This window comes from Panthera uncia, chromosome D4 (genome assembly GCF_023721935.1).
Source record: "Panthera uncia isolate 11264 chromosome D4, Puncia_PCG_1.0, whole genome shotgun sequence".
Taxonomy (NCBI): Eukaryota; Metazoa; Chordata; class Mammalia; order Carnivora; family Felidae; genus Panthera; species Panthera uncia.
In genome coordinates, this window is record NC_064807.1 from 39,684,452 (window position 1) to 39,693,569 (window position 9,118).

General features: G+C 40.0%; 1 non-coding gene across 1 annotated transcript; it reads left to right on the plus strand.

Annotated features, from left to right (window-relative positions):
• Positions 1–5,004: 5,004 nt before the first annotated feature.
• LOC125928176 (small nucleolar RNA U13) lies at positions 5,005–5,108 on the plus strand. Its single transcript, XR_007459585.1, has one exon. It is a non-coding gene; the product is annotated as a small nucleolar RNA U13 (small nucleolar RNA).
• The last annotated feature ends 4,010 nt before the right edge of the window (positions 5,109–9,118 follow it).

The following is a 9,118-nucleotide window of genomic DNA, read 5'->3' on the forward strand; positions in this document are numbered from 1 at the left end:
CTGCTGGTGATAAGACCCTTTCTTACCAAGTCTATTCTGTCGTGTGATTTTTTTTCCCCCTCAGAGTTTGGGAGATTTTTCTGGTTACTTATTGCTGTGTGACAAACTCCTTCAAAACGTAGTGGCTTCGAAAGGCAACTATGTTACTATCTCTCATGATCCTGTGGGTCAAAAATTTGAACAGGGCGCAGAAGGAATAGTTCATACCTGCTCCGTGTGGTGCCCGCAGTGGCTGTGCCATCCAAGATGGCTTCTTCACTTCACGCTGGTGCCTTGGTTAGAGTAGCTCAGGTAGCTGGAGGCCGGCTGGAAGAGCCCAAGATGGGCCATATGTCTGTGGCCTTGGTTCTCGAAATTGGCCGGGCTCCCCCTCAGGGCTTCCCTGTGTAGTCTTGTGCGTCCACTCCTCCATGTGGCTTCTGCAACTGGTTTCTCCCCTGGGGTAGCTGGACTTCTTATAGGCGGAGAGTTTTTCCTGAGTGCAAGAGCGAATGGTGCTAGGTCTTCCTAAAGCTTAGGACCAGAATTGGCACAGTACCACCTCACTGCATTTTATGGGCTAAAATAAGTCCCAGGGCCACTCCAGTTTTAAGGGATGAGGTCTCCATAAGGGTTTGACAACCAAGAGGCATGGTTCATTACAGGCCACCAGGTTACTGTCTCCTACACTCAGCGTAAAGCCTTTTCCTTCAGCCCTTCTAGGTACTCAGTAAACTCTTGTATTAAATATAATAAATACTTTCTGCTTGAAATATATAGCTTAAGATTCTCCTGACTGAAATTTTCAATGCAAATATATTCTCTATGATTGAATTAAAAACTAAGGTCCCAATAATAGCAGCAACATTATTTCTCTTCTTATCCCTGTGTGATTATCAAAATTCCCACATCCTCCCCTAAAACCTTCCACAGTTATTTCTAGGAGCCCAAGTGGCTGTCCTAATTCTGTCAAAATTCTCCCACCCCAAAAGATGTTAGTTAGGCATAGAAGTTTTTTAAATTTTTATTTACTTTTATTTTTTTATGTTTTTAATTTCTTTTCTTTCTTTTCTTTCTTTTTTTTTTTTTGAGAGAGACAGAGAGACAGAGTGTGAGTGGGGAAGGGGCAGAGAGAGAAGGAGACCCAGAATCCAAAGCAGGCTCCAGTCTCTGAGCTGTCAACACAGAGCCTAACACAGGGCTTGAACTCATGGATGGTGAGATCATGACCTGAGCTGAAGTCAGGTGCTCAACCAGCTAAGCCATCCAGGGGTCCCAGGCACAGAAGTTTTAAAGGTAAGTTTTAGCAACCTTTCAAAGAAAAGGTTATTCTGATAGTATTTAAATATGAATATGAAAAGATTGCTAATTCATTTTTACAACTAGTGTAATGCTAACGCTAAAACATATAAAAAACAGCATGAAAGGAAAAGTATAGCCCAATCTCATTTATGAATACAATTACAAACTTAAAAACATGGGGCCTCAAATCCAACAGTTACTACAAATACAATAAATTCAAATATAAATTTGAATGTGATGATCAAGTCATCTCGGAATTACACAGCTGGCTCAACGTGAGAAAATATTGATGCAACTTATCATATTCATAGGGTAAAGTAGAAAAATGATTACGTGGTAAGACATTAAACTTCACATTTCAACTGAGGTGCTGGTCAGCTTTGAAGTGAGTCATGAGGCCCATGTAAACACAGAGAACAAACTGATGGTCGCCAGAGGAAAGGGAGTGGGGGCTTAGGCAAAAGTGGTGAAGGGGAATGGGACGTACAGGCTTCCAGTTATGAAATGAGTAAGTCACAAGAATAAAAGGAACAGCATAAGGAATGGAGTCATGGATATTGTGATACATCGTACAGTGACAGATGGTAGGCTTACATACTAGTGGAGAGCATAGCATAACGTAGAAACTTGTTGAATCCTTAGGCTGTGTGCCTGATACTAATACAATACTGTGTGGCAGCTACACTCACAAACGACAACAACGATAAATTAAACAAAAGGAATACAACATCTTTCACAAGAAAGGGAAGCTTTTCTTATTTTAAGTACTTGATTAAGTTTATTATTATTTTTAAACTTATTATTTTTTTAAATATTTCGTTAACCTAGAGGGAGAGAGACAGAGTGTGAGCAGAGGAGGGGCAGAGAGAGAGGGAGACACAGAATCCGAAGCAGGCTCCAGGCTCCGAGCTGTCAGCACAGAGCCCGACTCCGGGCTGGGACTCACAAACTGTGAGATCTTGACCTGAGCCAAAGTCAGATGCGAAACCAGTTGAGCCACCAGGTGCCCCTAATTTTATTTATTGTTAAATATATTTTAAAGGTATTGAAATGTTTATTATTTGTTTTATTATTTGGAAATGTTTATTTAATTTTGAGGGGGAGGGGCCGGGGGGGGGCAGAGGATCTGAAGCAGGCTCTGTGCTGATAGCAGAGGGCCCGATGTAGGGTTTGAACTTACAAACCTTGAGATCATGACCTGAGCCAAAATATAAATTCAGATGCTTAACCAACTGAGCCCCGCAGGTGCCCCAAGATTTTTTCTTTTTTAATTTTTTAATATTTTTGAAAAAAAATTTTAAAACATTCTGGTTTATTATGATTGGTGTTTTAATTTTTTTTTTTTAATGTTTATTTCTTTTTGAAGGAGAGAGAGACAGAGCATGAGCAGGGGAGGGGCAGAGAGAGAGGGAGACACAGAATCTGAAACAGGCTCCAGGCTCTGAACTGTCAGCACAGAGCCCGACGTGGGGCTCGAACTCATTAACTGTGAGATCATGACCTGAGCCGAAGTTGGAGGCTCAACCGACTGAACCACCCAGGCGCCCCCAAAGAATTTTATTTTTAAGTAATCTCTACACACTCAACATAGGGCTCAAACTCAACTCTGAGATCAAGAGTTGCATGCTCTACAGACTGAGCCAGCCATGCACCCCTTGATAAAATTATTTATTTATTTATTATTATTTGTTTTATTTTTTAGATTATTTTGTTTATTTTTTTATTTTGAGAAAGAGAGAGTGTGCATGCTCGTGTGGGATAGGGACAGAGACAGAGGGAGAGAGAGAGGATCCCAAGCAGGCTCCACACTATCAGTACAGAGCCCTATGTGGGGCTCGAATTCACAAATCTGTGAGATCATGACCCCACCCAAAACCAAGAGTTGGATGCTTTACCAACTGAGCCAACCAGGCACCCCTATTTTATTTTATTTTTTTAAAGATTTTATGTTTAATGTCTACACCCAAGGTAGGACTTAAACCTACAACCCCAAGATCATGAGTTGTACACACACTGTACCAACTGAGCCAGACAGGTGCCCCTGATAAAATTAATTTCGAACATTTACAGGAATAGGGGTCACCTGGGTGGCTCAGTCAGTTGAACGTCCGACTTTGGCTCAGGTCATGATCTCACAGCTTGTGAGTTCGAGCCCCACATCGGGCTCTGTGCTGACAGCTCAGAGCCTGGAGTCTGCTTCAGATTCTGTGTCCCTCTCTCTCTCTGCTCCTCCCTCGCTCATGCTCTGTCTCTGTCTCTCTCTCTCTCTCAAGAATAGATAAAACAGTAAAAAAAAATTTGAAACATTTACAGGAATAAGCAACAATATTAAAAAAGTTTTTTTAATGTTTATTTCTGAGCTGTCAGCACAGAGCCTGATGCGGGGCTCGAACCCTACGAACTGTGAGATCCTGACCTGAGCTGACATCGGATACTTAACCGAGTGAGCCACCCAGGTGCCCCAATAAGCAACATTATTAAAAGTCCTTCCCCTTGATGTTGTTTTCCAATGCACATAGTGACTGTGATGTGGACTGATGGCCAAAAAAGACATGTATGAGATGTTCATAGCAGAATTATTCATATTAGCCAAATTGAAAGCTTTCTAAATGTTTGTCAACAGTGAAATGGATTCATACAATGGGGTATTATCCCGTAGTAAATTAAAGAATGGCTTACTGAATCATTTAATAAGATTGATAAATCTCACACACACTGAGTGAAAGAAACCAGATACAAAATAGTACATTCTGTATAATTCCATTTATGGAAAAGTAAAAAAAAAAAAAAAAAAAAAAAGGCAAATCTAGCCTATATTGCTAGCAGTTGGCATAGTGGTTGAATACAGAGTAAGCATAGTGAGTGAGAGGTGTATAAGGAAGAATTCTGGAGTGTGGCAATATCGAGATTCTTGATCTGGGCTCTAGGTACATGGATGTGGTCATTTTGTAAGATTCTATTGAGCTGTATGATGTATAATAGTTTATTTTGGAAATTGACAGGCACAAATTTTCCAGATCCAGAGAGTATGAGATCATCTTACAATAGCAAAAGTTAAGTATAAATTGTCTGCTCCCCTTTTACCGCCTTCCTCCAGGTAGTAAATGAGAAAAGAAATTTACTACATTTTCCTCTGTAAAAGCTAGCTTCCCACCTGAAACCAGACCCTACTTAAAGTTGTGTGTTGGGGAAATCTTAACCTTTGCATGCAGTTTAAAGTGTTAATATAGATAGAGTCATATATTGGATAAGACATCCAAATTATTGAATCGAAAATAGATTTTTGCCTCTTACTATGATATCTGGACTTCCAATTATCTAAGAGTGATAAGAAAAGTCAAACTTGAGTTTCATTCAGGAGGGTGGAATAAACCCTTCCCACTGAATACATTTTATTTTTATTATTTTTATTTTTTTTAAATTTTTTTTTCAACGTTTTTTATTTATTTTTGGGACAGAGAGAGACAGAGCATGAACGGGGGAGGGGCAGAGAGAGAGGGAGACACAGAATCGGAAACAGGCTCCAGGCTCCGAGCCATCAGCCCAGAGCCCGACGCGGGGCTCGAACTCAGGGACCGCGAGATCGTGACCTGGCTGAAGTCGGACGCTTAACCGACTGCGCCACCCAGGCGCCCCTACATTTTAAAGGGACCATGAGAAATAACATATAGGTGTCTTTTGATTATATCCCACTGGTTTGCTCGTTTCATATACCACTTGTAGATCCTTTTGTAGCTTATAAGCGTGATGATTGAGTGTTCACACTGCTGGGTGACACATGCCTCCCTCAAACCTTGTTACAATATTGGCACATCACCCATCTGATATGAAAAAGAAATACCTCTTACACTGCTCACTACCAATGCAAAAACAGGCTTTCGGTTAAAAAAATAAGAAATTAGTAAGAGAAAGATCATTTCTTAATGTAAAAATAATTTCTAATAAACAATGCGTCAAAATTTTATATAAAGGGAGTAAAGGTCGGGGGTGTCTGTGTGGTTCAGTTGGTTAAGCATCTGACTTTGGCTCAGGTCATGGTTTTGCCGTTCGTGGGTTCGAGTCCCTCAACAGGCTCTGTGCTGACAGCTAGCTCGGAGCCTGGAGACTGCTTCGGATTTTGTGTCTCCCCCTCTCTCTCTGACCCTCGCCTGCTTGAGCTCTGTCTCTCACTCAAAAAGAAATAAATAAGCATTAAGAAAATTAAAGGGAGTAAAAGTAAGAATTATTTCACATTAATGTCACAAATAAGATAAATGTTGTTGCCCCTTTTATTCAGAAATTTTCTGAGAATCCTATCCAAGGTAGTAAACTAGGTAACACAAGTGAATTATAACTACGAAGACTGAAGAGAAAAAACTCTCTGGCATTCCTGGCTCAGTTGGTAGAATTGAGTTGATTTCAGAGCTGTGAGTTGTGAGTTCAAACCCCACATTGGGGATAGAACTTAGTCAAAACAGTCATTATTTAGAGGCAATATAATTATTACCAAAATATTCCAAGAGAATGAACTAAATGGACATTGGCATTAAGTCTGAACTATCTTAAGGTAACCATAAGAGGAATATATTAAAAATGAATACTCTATATATTATAGTTACATATTCATATTATTATATTTATATAAGGATGAACAAACAATAGGCAAAACTAATCTGTCTGATAGAGGTTAGGAATTTAGAGTAATAGTCATGAGTGAGAGGTGGTCCAGTTAGAGAATGTAATGGGGTGGGGGGGGGCGGGAATCTCATTTACAATAGAAAAATCCAAGCCAGAGGCCCCTGGGTGGCTCAGTTGGTTAAGCGTCTGACTTCAGCTCAGGTCATGATCTCACAGTTCGTGAGTTCGAGCCCTGCGTCACACTCTGTCCTGACAGCTTAGAGCCTGGAACCTGCTTCAAATTCTGTCTCCCTCTCTCTCTGCTCCTCCCCCGCTCATGCTCTGTCTGTCTCTCCTTCAAAAATAAACAAAAACATTAAAAATTTTTTTTCTAATAAAAAAAAGAAAAATCCACACCAAACAAAAATAAACCCTTAAAACCTAGTAATAAACTTAATAAGAATTTCAAAGATTCATAGGACAAGAGCTATTAAGGTTTACTGAAGTACATAAAAGAAAGTCTAGAATAAATGGAGAGATATGACATATTCTTGGATGAGAAGACTCAATATTGTAAAAATGTCAGTTATCCCCTAAGTAATCTATACATTTCATGTGATTCTTTGATAAATGGATTCTAAAGTTCCCCTGAATAGTTTCCCATCTCATTTAAAGAAAAGGTCTTATTTCCCTTCTATTATTCCTCATATCTCAACTCTCTATTTACTCTCTTTAGCCATACTGGCTTTCTTCTTACTTCTTCAACATGCCAGGTAAGCTTCTGCTTTATATTCTTTGCAATTGCTATTCCTTCTTTCTGGAATGCTCTCTCCCTAAATAGCTGCATGCTTGCTCTCTCACCACCTACAGGTCTTTGATCAAATGGCATCCATTCAGGGAGGACTTCCTTGATCATCTCATCTAAAGTTGGAACAACCACATCTGCCCACGAGCCACATGCATTTCCTTTCCTTGGCTTTTTTTTTCTTTTTCATAGCACTTATGCCTATCTGTCGTGAAATATATTTTTTTTGCTTTCTTGTTTATTGCCAGTATCAAGTGTTGACCTCCTCTAACACACACACACACACACACACACACATGCACACGCAAAATCTGTTGATCAAAAAAAGTCAGCTTACTTTACTTTTGTTTAAGGGAGAACATCTTAATGACTGAATCTAAGGAGTGCCTCAAAATGAGGAAACTAGGGAAAGGTAAAGAGACTTAGGGCCTGGGCTAGCTGATTTAGACTGGTCTTTCAAGGTGAAGAACTCGTTGGGAAAGAGCAAAGTTTATGAAATAAGAGTTTTGGATTAGTGGCCTCAGTGAATCAAGAATGTTGAAGTGAGTCTTGATGGGCTAGCTGTTTTGATAAATAAGCATTTTCGTCCCCTCGCATTATGTTCCCCAGCCAGCAGCTAATATATTGCTTTGTTATTAGTTAACACAGGGACTTGAGAATTATGTCAGTTTGAATTCCCAGTTTCCCCTTTTATCATTCTTCAGGCTAATCGGGAAGAATCTTGTCATTTGGGGATATCATCAAACCAGATATATGACATGTTTGATATGTTGATATATGACATGTTTGATATGTTGTGGTTGAGTGTATTTTCTTTTTTTCTTTTTAAGTTTATTTATTTTGAGAGAGAGAGAGAGAGAGAGAGAGAGAGTGCAGGCAGGTAGGGGGGCAAAGCGAGACGGAGAGAGAGAGTCCCAAGCAGGCTCCATACCATCAGCGCAGAGCCCGATGCGGGGCTTGAACTCACAAACCGCAAAATCAGGACCTAAGCTTAAATCAAGAGTCAGACGCCTAACCAACGAAGCCACCCAGGCACCCCAAGTGTATTTTCTGATGGGAGTTGTTCCAATCTCTACAAGTCCTGACTTTTCTTGTTCTTGGTAGAAGGTCATCAGGACGCACAGTGACTGAACAGCAGCATTTAAGATTCTGGAGTTCCGCACTTGTACATTGCAACACGAACAGATGCTAATCTAATTTGGGTAAACATATCCTAACTAAATTAAGAAAATAGATTCCATTTCAACTACAAAGAGACCACAGAACCAGATATTTAGGCATTAGACAAATTATTTGATTTCATGTTATCTATATTTGTTTTTCAGATCTTTCTCATGATATAAAGGGCCCTGGAGAAATCTGCAAAAATATAAGAACAATATTATTTCCCTTACAGAGCACACAGTCTCCTTCAGGAAAAGAGTATTATGTCTAATGACTCTATGTTTTGAGCTATCATCTGTCTAATCTCATGAAATTCTTAGGGGAGAAGTTCCATGGCCTTGGACACATTATTTAGTTTTACTATTTTCTGAACCCTAGCATGTAGGATTAGTCCTATCTTTCAGGTCTTTTGGAAAGCATAAGATGAAAAGTTTGGATATAGAAAAAGGCAGTCCAAAAAAAAAAAACGCTTCAGTTTTTAAGTTTTTTTAAAAAATTTTAAAATGTTTATTTTTGAGAGAGACAGAATGTGAGCAGGGGAGGGGCAGAGAGAGAAGGAAACAGAGAATTCGAAGCAGGCTCCAGGCTCTGAGCTGTCAGCACAGAGCCTGACACGGGGCTCGAACTCACGGACCACGAGATCATGACCTGAGCTGAAGTCGGCCGCTTAACTGACTGAACTACCCAGGTGCCCCCCAGTTTTTAAGGTTTTTTAACTCAAATCACAGATATGTTTCCCTCCTTGTTGAATTAAATTATTTAGGTAATTAAAAAAAAATTTTTTTTAGTGTTTATTTAATTTTGAGAGAGACAGAGACAGAATGCGAGTGGGTTGGGGCAGAGAGAGAGGGAGGCACAGAATCTGAAGCAGGCTCCAGGCTCTGAGCTGTCAGAACAGAGTCTGACGCGGGGCTCGAACTCACGAGCTGTGAGATCATGACCTGAGTCGAAGTCGGACACTCAGCCGACTCAGCCACCCAGGAGCCCCTAGGTAATTTTTTGTTGTTGTTCTGGGAAGGGAAATTTGTGGGCTAAAATAAATGCTGGGTGATACCAAGGCTTATCCTGAAAGATGACAGGCTTATCCTGTCAATTAACCAAGATAACATATCTCTGTCCATTCTGTTGCTAGCAGTCAGTTTTTGTGCCACAAATTTAATACCAATTGCAAGGGGCCAACCAATGATATGTTCTTGATGATGATTACTGTATGGCGTTGCAATATTACATACTACATATGATGGCGTTGCAATATTACATAAGTGTCGCTGG